At 44.6% G+C, this 11,694-nt stretch overlaps 1 non-coding gene across 1 annotated transcript; it reads left to right on the top strand.

Moving 5' to 3' along the window:
* The first annotated feature begins 11,337 nt into the window (after positions 1–11,337).
* trnaa-cgc (transfer RNA alanine (anticodon CGC)) lies at positions 11,338–11,409 on the top strand. Its single transcript has one exon. It is a non-coding gene; the product is annotated as a tRNA-Ala (tRNA).
* Positions 11,410–11,694: the final 285 nt, after the last annotated feature.

Genomic DNA, 11,694 nt, shown 5'->3' with positions numbered 1-11,694 from the left:
GACTTCCCTCTCCCCGCACACCTCCTCCAGTTCCTCTGGGGGAACCCCAAGGCGTTCCCAGGCCAGCCGGGAGACATAGACTCACCAACGTGTCCTGGGTCTGCCCCGAGGCCTCCTCCCAGTGGGACAAGCCCGGAACACCGCCCCAGGGAAGCGTCCAGGAGGCATCCGGAACAGATGCCCGAGCCACCTCAACTGGCTCCTCTCGATGCGGAGGAGCAGCGGCTCTACTCCGAGCTCCTCCCGGGTGACCGAGCTCCTCACCCTATCCCTAAGGGTGCGCCCAGCCACTCTGCGGAGGAAACTCATTTCTGCCGCTTGTATCCGCGACCTCATTCTTTCGGTCATGAGCCAGAGTTCATGACCATAGGTGAGGGTAGGAACGTAGATCGACCGGTAAATTGAGAGCTTCGCCTTACGACTCAGCTCCCTCTTCACCACAACAGACCGGTACAATGACCGCATTACTGCGGACGCCGCACCGATCCGTCCGTCAATCTGCCGCTCCATTTTTCCCTCACTCGTGAACAAGACCCCGAGATACTTAAACTCCTCCACTTGAGGGAGCAACTCCCCCCTAACCCAGAGGGGGCAATCCACCTTTTTTCCGACTGAGAACCATGGCCTCGGATTTGGAGGTGCTGATTCTCATCCCCGCCGCTTCGCACTCGGCTGCAAACCTCCCCAGTGCACGCTGTAAGTCTTGATTTGATGAAGCCAACAGGACCACATCGTCCGCAAAAAGCAGAGACGAGATCTCGCGGCCACCAAAACAGACACCCTCCGTTCCCTGGCTGCGCCTAGAAATTCTGTCCATGAAGATAATGAACAGAATCGGTGACAAAGGGCAGCCCTGGCGGAGTCCAACATGCACCGGGAACAGGTCTGACTTACTGCCGGCAATGCGAACCAAGCTCCTGCTCCGGTCATACAGGGAACGAACAGCCCGTAGCAACGGGCCCCGAACTCCATAATCCCGAAGTACCCCCCATAGGATGCCACGAGGGACACGGTCGAATGCCTTCTCCAGGTCCACAAAACACATATGGACTGGTTGGGCAAACTCCCACGAACCCTCCAGCACCCTAGTGAGGGTATAGAGCTGGTCCAGTATTCCACGGCCAGGGCGAAAACCGCATTGCTCCTCCTGAATCCGAGGTTCGACTATCGGTCGGATTCTCCTCTCCAGTACCCCGGCATAGACTTTCCCAGGGAGGCTAAGGAGTGTGATCCCCCTGTAGTTGGAACACAATCTCCGGTCCCCCTTCTTAAAAAGAGGGACCACCACCCCGGTCTGCCAGTCCAGAGGCACCGTTCCCGAACTCCACGCGATGCTGCAGAGGCGTGTCAGCCAAGACAGCCCCACAACATCCAGAGACTTGAGAAACTCGGGGCGGATCTCATCCACCCCCGGAGCCTTGCCACCGAGGAGTTTTTTGACTACCTCAGCAACTTCAGCCAGGGTAATGGATGAGTCTCCCTCCAAGTCCCCAGCCTCAGCTTCCTCTACGGAAGGTGTGTCGGAGGGATTGAGGAGATCCTCAAAGTACTCCTTCCACCGCCCGAGGGCATCCTCAGCTGAGGTCAGCAGCGCACCACTTCCACTGTAAACAGTGTTCGTGGAACACCGCTTCCCCCCTCTGAGTCGCCGGACGGTTTGCCAGAATCTCTTTGAGGCCGACCGAAAGTCTTCCTCCATGGCCTCGCCGAACTCCTCCCAAGCCCGAGTTTTTGCCGCGGCGACTGCCAGAGCCGCGCTCCGTTTGGCCCGTCGGTACCTGTCAGCTGCTTCAGGAGTCCCATGAGCCAGCCAGGCCCGATAGAACTCCTTCTTCAGCTTGACGGCATCCCTTACTTCCGGAAGTTCCGGCAGGTGGTGAGCCCACCGAAGAGCGGCTCCACGTCATGGCTTCAGGCTGAGCCCGGCCAGGCCCTGTGGGCATAGACCTGGCCACCAGGCGCTCGCATGCGAGCCCCCCCCCCCCCCCCCAGGCCTGGCTCCAGGGTGGGGCCCCGGTGACCCCATACCGGGCAGGGTAAACGAAAGCCTTGATTTTTTCTTCATAAGGGGTTTTTGAACCGCACTTTGTCTCGTCTGTCATCCAGGACCTGTCTGCCATGGGAGACCCTACCAGGGGCATATAGCCCCAGACAACATAGCTCCTGGACTCATTCAGGCACTCAAACCCCTCCACCACGATAAGGTGGCGGTTCACGGAGGGGCCAAATGTAAACAATACTGAAAATACAGTAGGAGGGACATAGCTGGGATATATTCTATTTTAAAGAATTAATGTAAATAAAATGATACTATTTACTTGCACTGTATATGGACCTAAAATATCAATATGTGATTCACTCTCAAAGTAGCATCTTTGCTATAATCTTCATTCTTGGACTTTTCCCCATTGCATGCCTATGACAAGATGTATTTGAGATATTTTAAATCATACATTACTAGCCCTTAATGATACTATGGCTTCACAGTGCATATAGCAGTGTAAATAAACTGGGTAGCAGATAGCGTTGTTACAGTTGCCTTGCAGTTAAAAACCTTGGGTTGGAATCCCTTCTCCTGTTCCATTATCTTTGAGTAAGGTATAGCCCTGAACTGCAACAGTAAAAAACATTACTAAAACATTTACATTTGTTCATTTAGCTGACACCTTATCTCCAAAGTGGCTTACAATGTTCAGCAACTTACAGTTACATACCCCTTTATGCAGCTGGGTAAATTTACTGGAGCAATTTAAGGTAAGTACCATGCTCAAGGGTACTCCAGCTGAAGGTAAAATTTGAATATGAAACCTTTGAGTCCAGAGGCAGAGGCTCTGACCACTACGCTACCAGCTGTCCATTTCAGTTGACCGGCACAGAAGAGTGGACAGATCAGGTGGACCTGCACTTTCTGCACTGACATGTTTCGGCAGAGCTCTGCAGCACCTCCAATAGATGTGTACTTTAGAGGGTTAGGGTTAATGGCTGATACAAATATTACACTATAGGGGTTTATTTAAAATGTAAATCTAATTAAGTGGGTCTGCAATGGTTTTACTGTGATCGATATGTAATTTAGCACCTGCCACATCTTTTCTTAGGGGAGCTAATATCACAACTGCCAATATTTTGCACCCATAAAGCATTTTTTTTTTTTTTTTTTTGTTTGGCAAGTGGAACAATATTAAGGTGAGAAAAAAATTAGACTGTAGTACAACAGTTGACAGCCCAGTATGACAATGCACAAAGTGCAGCTTCACCAGTAGAAAGTATTTTCAAGACGGGCATTAAAAACTGTCTGTGTTTGATTTATCGACAACTCTGTCAAACAAGCTTACTACGTAAAGTCACTGCAGTCAAGTAGAATGTTTTTATTGCTTGTAAATGTTTGTCGCTTAAAACTATTTTTTTTCCAGTAGCACTTTTCACAAACTATGACAGAAGTTGTGTCCATTTTGCACACGGTCAGCCACATTGCTGGTTTCCTCCTGAACTACACAACTTTCTCAGTTTAACACAAGGTTACAGGTGTGTGTATGTTGGCCAAGGAACTTGCTCCAAGAAAAAAAAAAACAATAGGTAAATAAATAGAGTAAATAAATTTGAGCATTAATAAAGACTGATTCTATTACCTATCCTCAAGTAAGCAGATTTACTTGGGATTTTAAATGTAAAAGCACTGCTTTTGGAAATCTGGTGGTATAAATACAAATTTACCACATGAGGCTACACTCACTTTTCTTCGCTGCTTGCCTTTGTCAGGGTCATGGTGGTCCGGAGCCTCTTTTGGAATCACTGGCCACGATGCTGAGAGATGTATGCCCTCAATGGGGTGCCAGTCCATTGCTGGGAAACATGAGGCTACAGTTATATGTATTCGTAAAGGAACAGTCTGCAAAAAATTACATAAATTAGGGCATCGGTTCTATTATGTGTCTTCAAACTCACAGGTTTACTTGGGATTTGAGCTCAAAGTGCCGCTGTCCTCGTGCGTCCAGGGTTATATTGTACATGACAACACAAACAGAGCACGTTGTTGACTTTACCAGACTGTTTAACGGACTGTTCAGACCCCCATGTGACAAGCTGTGTTTAAACACGGCCAGCCCTTGAAAAACGATCTGTCTGGGTATTAGCATACCTAACTGGGGCTAATGATCCAGCATCCAGCCTTTCAGCCGGTTTTGCAGCTCTTTCTCTTGTCCTTGGCCTCTGCATTCCTGGTCCAGGTGCCAAAGGTTGAGGTGGAGCAGACCGGTCAAGTTGGGACCTTCTGCTTGACCACGCCTGTAGGTTTTTCCAGCTTGGATACCATCTCACCACCTCCCCCCCATTTCCAATCATAGTTTACTATGGCAACAATATTAATACAAAAATTATGTGGGGAGGGGGTTCGGAAATCTCCCTGAACGTGGTAAGCAGTCCAGCTGCAAAGACTTTGTGCCACCCACCCGAATTTCGATGAAGCTGAGCAGCTGTGAGTCCCGCAAGCTCATCTGACGATTAACTGAGGAAAAAATTACCACCTTTGCCAGTTCCTTTAAAAACTCATTTACATTCTGTCAGCTTCCATTAGAGAAGGGGAGAGTGGACGTGGAGGGAAATTTGCATGAATGCTTGCTTGGTACGTTCCACCACGGTAATTCTGACCCTGCATACGGAGCTGCTAGCTCATTCCCTGCTGTCAAGCTCCACACCCCCCCATCCGAAAAACATTGGATGATTATCATAGCGCCTGAAATCCTACTTTAACAGAATTATACAATAATGTGCACCTAAGACCGTCAGTGGAGGATTAGAGGGGCTAAATGCTGAGCTATGAATAAATTATACGCAAAGCTTTTACACAAGCAAGACGACATTTGAGAAGAATATAAAAAAAAAAAAAAAAGAAAGAAAAAAGGAAGAAAACTTGACTAGGCGATAACGGCGGTGCTCTCTATGGCCTGTTGCCTCGGACGGGACCCTGTCGCTCACGAATGAAAGTTTTAAGCAGTTGCATTAATGACTGTTCATGACTTCATCTGCAGATTTCGTCTTTAAAATGTACTGTATCAGCACAAGCTGTGACATCTCATTATTTCTACGGCACGATGGCTTTTCAAAAACGCTTTGTAATCAACTTAAGGGATAGCGGTAGGCTTCACTGGAAATCAAAATACAACCGTATAGTATATAAAGAATGACACCAGCGTACATACATTTTCAAAGAAGTTCAAAATCGGCAGTATCTTGCCAATAACATACTACTACGTAACTTTTTTTTTACCGTGGTCTTTTAATTTTTCCTGCAAATTTATTATTATGAATGCTACCTTAAAATGTCAATACTTATTTTCTCAACCCAGTCGATGTATTTTTCAGTAAACGCCAGTCTTGAGTCCACATAATTATGTTGTGACATGGACTTGTTTGTTATTGTTTATACATTATTGCTACCGTCCTCTAATGACAGGAGTGTTAGTAAATATTTTTTTTCTTATTTGCATTTAATTATTGTGAATCAATAATGAAAACCTGCAGCCAACCGGTTTCCAATTACATTGTCATCTGCCAATCATCGCAGATCCCTGGCGGCCGAGTCCTTTTAAAGAGCTGTAATGGGATTTGCAATTCAAATAGGGAACAATTAGAAGACCCTTAATTGCACAACAATTACCGAGGCTCATTGTCGTGTCCCTACAATGTCAAACAAAATTGCTGGGTCTCAGATGGGTCTGAGCAACAAATTTATCAAAAAGAACCAGGGAGAGCAAAAACAAGTGTGGCACACATAATGGTACTGATATTCTTTTTATAGTGCTAATTTCTGTTACAGAGCATCTGATTAAGACACTCACATTTATTGTAATTTTGTCTGAGTCCTGGGGTGTTACCATAATGAAACCCTGGCTCGCATTGAATAAACAACTTTGTGGCCGAAATGATTTAAAGTGGATCACACAGCTGATCTGAGCAGAATCGCAGACTTGTCCCGGTGACTTTTTCCTGCCACGCATAGTTATTGTAGCGGAAAGATCCTTCGTTCTGTTAGACTAACGGCAAAATTCTGAATAGTCACGTCTTGCACATTTCCTGCTGACAGTCCATTAGAAGCTGCTGTTGAAGGACAAAATGGCAAATTTTATACATATATATGTTCTGCTCACTTGGTTTTGAAAGTGTTTTAAACTCCTTTAAAGTCACCACAAGGTTATTCCCACAGCAGATGCGTTTGTTACGTGGAAACTGCAAAAAACAGCAAATTGGGTGGAAAAAAGGGCCAGTCTCTTGTGAGCAAAACACAGAAGCGTTGCTCAACCATTTGCCAGCCATGCTGCCAACGGACAGCGAAGGTCAGCACTGAGGGCCAAACGGTGTGGTTGAAGTGTTAGTGTCAACAGAGAAACACAGCGGACCGTCTCGCTCTCCCTGGAGGAGAGCGGAGATCACAGAGAGCATCTCGAAACCAGAGATTTTACACCAAGTGAGAAAATAAAATCTTTTCTTCATTTGTGTACTAAATTCACTGGAACCTGGAGGAATTTCAATCAAAAATATATTAAAAAAATAAATAAATAATGTTTGTTTGGCTGTGATGTGGGAAAATTGCTGGTGCTACGTGAGTTCCCGAAGACACCTTGGTCCTTTTATTGACATCTTCAACGAAGAGGCTGAGAATGAGCGGTGACACAACTATCCCTGTCTCCCAGCTCAATGCTGCTATGAAAGCCAGTCCTACAGATGTTTCTCATTCAGTATTCACCCAACTGGCCCATGTAGAACACACTCTACCCAGGTCCTCACCCAGGTTGCCATGAGAATTACCTCTGGCTTCTGTTTTGTCTTCCAGCCTCTGCCATTGAACATCTCCAGCTAATGCTGCCGCGCCGGTTGTCGTCCACCTCCAGAAGTGGTGGAGGTGACAAGTGGTTAAATGTAAACGTACGTGTCGGCCCTCATCATCCCCCACCCCTGGCTTCCTGCTTCCAGTTCAACATTGACCCATAAAAGTGGTCAAGGGAATAATGCAATGTCATCATCAAGACTTGATCAGACCCTAAACCTCATCAAGATCGCTTTAGAGAAAACCATCTGCGTAATCAACAAACGTAAATTCTAAGTATTCTAGTACTATGGTATAGTATTCTAGTACTACTCATTGCTGTTTTGCTAGTGGGTACAAGTTTGTGTTTCTTTACGTAAGTGGACATTTGGGCTAAAACTTTGCCAAACACTGCAGAACATGCCCTTTATGGCATTATCTAAGTTACCCATCATATACTAACAGGATTTGCCACACTGTCTTATTTTCACACTTTTGAAGTTACTTTAAAATTGCTTTCTTATCATGTAACTGACAAAGTCCCTTTCTTTTGAAAAAGGTGGAAATAAGGTGGATTCTGTATGAGGGTTAACCTTTTTTGCAAACAACATGATGGGATAAAACAAAGACATTATGGGCTTTCTGCCTTTTCAAACAAAAATCTACCTTTGAAGAGAATGTATTTTGCCCAGAGTAAAAAAAAAAAAAAAATGTGTGTTTGTGTATACACACACACACACACACACACACACACACACACACAGAGAGAGCCCACTTTTTATATATATGTGTGTACATGCCCACCTGCTCATTTATATCCCCATCTTGTTCTTTGTTTCTATTTAATTAATTATTATATATATAAAACGCTCATTTATATATATTTTTTATTTCTGTCTTTTATTTATATATCTATATATAGAAATTTTTCCAGCCAGTTTTCTCTCTAAAAATCTCTGTTGGGGCTGCATCTAACTGTGCGCCAAGTTTCTTCTAAACCAGCCAGGCTGCTTGCCTGTGCGCGCGATACACGAACACGCGTGTGTACACAAACGCACAAATTCCGACGAACATGATTTACCAACCGGAAGGAACTCGAAGCGCTAAGAAAGAAGAGCTTAGAATCTAAAGTACGTGGAGCACTTCAGATATTGGTGACTGTGCAGCGCTGCAACCCTGTCTGTACAGCGATGTACAGTAATGCGTAGCCGCTGCTGCCCATGCAGCCCTTCCGTTTATACATTTGCGCACGTCACAAACCGCAGCCCTGCGATTACCGAGCTCGCCAGCATAACGTACATTAGACATTGTTGCTTTACACTACGGTACACACAGCCATGTGCAGAATCATCATTAACTGTACGGCAAAGGCTCATTTCTATGCCTACATGAGTGTGCAGTGTGTGCACTTTTAGGGCGATGGATAGGGGACTCGCAGTCCCTCTATGTGCATCACAGATGTTGGAGGAATCGACTCCCTAACGAGAGCGACGAGGAACTGACCTCCTTCCTTCTACCCAGGGTGCACTCTGTTTTTCTTCCATTTTCATAATCTCGCCAATGCTTTCAAATGGAATTGGAAAAATTGTTGAAAATTGTCCTGATTATAGTTCTGGAGAGACAAGAGACACTATGCTTCGTGATTGTTATAGTTCTGGGTGCTAAAAACTTGTCTGAAGTAATCTGCATCACATATGATTTATTTTTTATATAAAATCTGCTTTAAGCACAGCAAGGGTTTCACCACATGGTTCAAAGCAGCAATTTGAAGAACTTGCAGAACATTTTTCTTTCACTTTGTCATATAAAACTGATGCAGGTATTTTTAGATTTATCCAGTTAGCAGGGCCTTTTGTCCACAGCACCTGTTTAAGACTGAGCTGGCCTGTAGAGTAGATGTTAGCGCTACTGGCTGTAGGTCTAATGCTTGCTGGTTTGAATCCCACCTCTAGCTGTAGCATCCTTGAGCAAAGTACTTACCCTGAATTGCTCTAGTAAAATTACAGAGCTGTATAAACAGGTTAATAGTTGTAGGTAACTGAATATGGTAAGTCACTTTGAAGAAGTGTTAGTTAAATGAATTAACAAAAATACAAGCATACAAATAAAGTCCATCAGAATAAAACATAGGTCAATAAGATGCAGACAGATGCAGTAAATGTACAGTCATTTAAATGCAACATTTTTCTTCATAATGCATAACTAACATTACAGCATGGTCATTAGCAGGATGCCCATCCTTTAGGCCTGTAGCACGTAGAACGTGACCTACGGTCATCAGCACGATAAGCTGCAAAGCAAGTGGGTTTAAAATTGTGCTAGCTGACAAGTCAGTCATAACTTCGGCATGCTTTTAGATTTTTTTCAGAAACCAAAGAACAAATGAGATCCAGAAGTTCAGTGGTAGACCTTTCCACCAGCGAGGGTTCGAAGAGGTGCACAACAGTGTTTCCAAACTTTCAGAGACAAACCATCCACATGACCTCGGGACTGAGATCGCTGAAGTCTTGAGTTTATATATGGCTGGATGACACTAGGTAGGATGAAGATTGATTAAGCCTGGTGGGAATTATGAAGATGTTATTATCTTCATACAGGAGAAACTTAAATTAGTTTTTTTCCTCCTTGCTTTCATATTATACAAGAGCTACTGATCTGCCTCAAGTGAACATTATGTTTAATTTATGAAGTTGCACTTATTTCCTTAAAACATGTTTTTTTTTCCCCCTGCGGCGTGAAACAGAATGGGAGATCAAGCTCAGTGACTTGACCCAGCATGAGAAGTGATGGGCCGACAGCAGCACCCCTACCTTGTTTTATTCTTTCCATTTCAGAACTGCCAGAGGTGGTCTGCACATGCCCTTCGGGTCGCCTTTGGCAAGACTGCTTCCTTGTGGTGAAGTCATTTGCTCAGAGCCGGGAATCATTTCGCTTTTAGACAAGAGGCGGGACCACCTTGTGCTCCTGAGGAAATCTAAGGAAAGCATTCTTTCTAAAAACACTTCAGAGCCACAGAGGCCAACAACCTCTACTGTGCAATGGGCAACTGAGGCCATCCATCCAACGTCCAGGGTATCAGCGTATTAGAGGGTATTATAGTGTTATACAAGTTTCATAGTCCATATGGACACCAGTGTAATAACTGAAGGACCACTGTCAAAGGTGCGACAGTAACTCCGCAGTACAGCCCATTGGTAGTATAGGAATGTTACTCTTAAAACCCTGAAAGGAAGTTCTTCATGCTTTGAGGACCCTGGCTATGAGCGAGGAAATGCGTGTCGTATTTTACCAGTTGTACAAGAAAGTTAAAACAAATCTGTTTATACTAAATCATCCACACTGCAGTTTACAGAACTACTAAAACTGAGCAGCTTTATGCACTGATTATCTTGCTATATTATATTCACAATATGCTGTTGCTTGACAGGTGTACAATATTTCAAGTCCCCCAAGATTTGTATGCTCTCGGTAACGTGTAGGTGTAGCTGTTTATAAAGCCTGCTGTCTCCTGAAAACCTAGAGGGACATTCATTTCTGCCTCGAGAACAGGAATTTAAATTTTAATCATAATACATACGTCTGTAGTAACTTCTGATTCACTACGCAAATTAAGAGACGCTGTAGTTATATCTGAAAAATGTTTTACCTTCCAAAAACTTCTTTGACTTTACATCGCTAATATTACACACAATTTAGTCCTTTTAAGGATACTATCTCAGCAAACGGGCGATGGTAACATTCATTCCAATCATACAGTCATTGGGGCACGAAAAGAACATCTCAGCAAATCTGAGCGCTTGAGAAAAACAATTAAGAAAATAAAAAGCCATTTTAGACCTAATTGTGGTGGTTAAATCGGATGAAGAGAATATCGCTGTAGTATTCTCGTATCGGTGGAATGTTCTTGAGCGAAGCTCTGAGGAGAATATACCGGCATTAATGCAGTCTGCTAAGTGAGGAAGAATGATGAGATGGTCTGTGGCTCTTTTCTACCATTTCGCAGTAAACAGAGTCCTGCCAGGTGCCTCTTTAAAACCAAGGTGGTGTTTTATTCATCCAGGGCTATGAATGGAACTGCAACCTGTCCTTCTGGTAGGTCATTAAACACCTTATGCGGCCATTAATCATCTCTGGCTGATGTTCCCGGTCCTCAAGAGAGGTCCCACAATTCACCGCTTCCCGTCACGCCGCCTGCAGGGATCCCCTTAACATTACTGTCCCCGTCCACTAGAACCCCCGGGACCCCTTGCTGAGTGGCCCCAAGCACTGACAGCACTGGCCTCTCCCCATCACTGGCCTTGTTAACCAGCTTCCAGAAAACTCCTCAAGGTCACTATGCCTCTTTGTTGGGCTCCTGGAAGGACAGAGAGAGACATGCTTTGTGCATCCTGCCAGCAAGAAGCCCACCTCTTGTCCTCCTGGTTCACTGGAGTGATGCTTTGAAGCTCTCAGCAGTCTACTCGTCCTTCCTAGAAGATGAACCTTTCTCTTTCTTTTGCAAAGAAAGCTGCTACATTAGTGCATAACATTAAGAAGGGGATGTAGCTCAGTGGTAGAGCGTGTGCTTCGCATGTATGAGGTCCTGGGTTCAATCCCCAGCATCTCCATGTGGCTGTTTTTAAGAACTCTATAAGGTTCTACATAAGGAACTCACATTTTAAAGTGTAATCCTGAATTGCATAGTGGTTAGAAGGGCTGGCTTTTTACCCAAAGAATACAGGTTTAAATCCCACCTCTTGGTGTAGTACCCTTGAGCAAGGTCCTTACCCTTCCTTACTCCAGTAAAATTACACAGCTGTATAAATGGGTAAATAATTGAAAATAGCTTAACAATGTAAGTTGGGAGAAAGTGCCACCTAAAGGGACTTTGCTTTATAACACAATGATGTTTG

Source organism: Scleropages formosus, chromosome 21 (genome assembly GCF_900964775.1).
Source record: "Scleropages formosus chromosome 21, fSclFor1.1, whole genome shotgun sequence".
Lineage (NCBI taxonomy): Eukaryota > Metazoa > Chordata > Actinopteri > Osteoglossiformes > Osteoglossidae > Scleropages > Scleropages formosus.
This window is presented reverse-complemented; position numbering and strand designations above follow the sequence as displayed.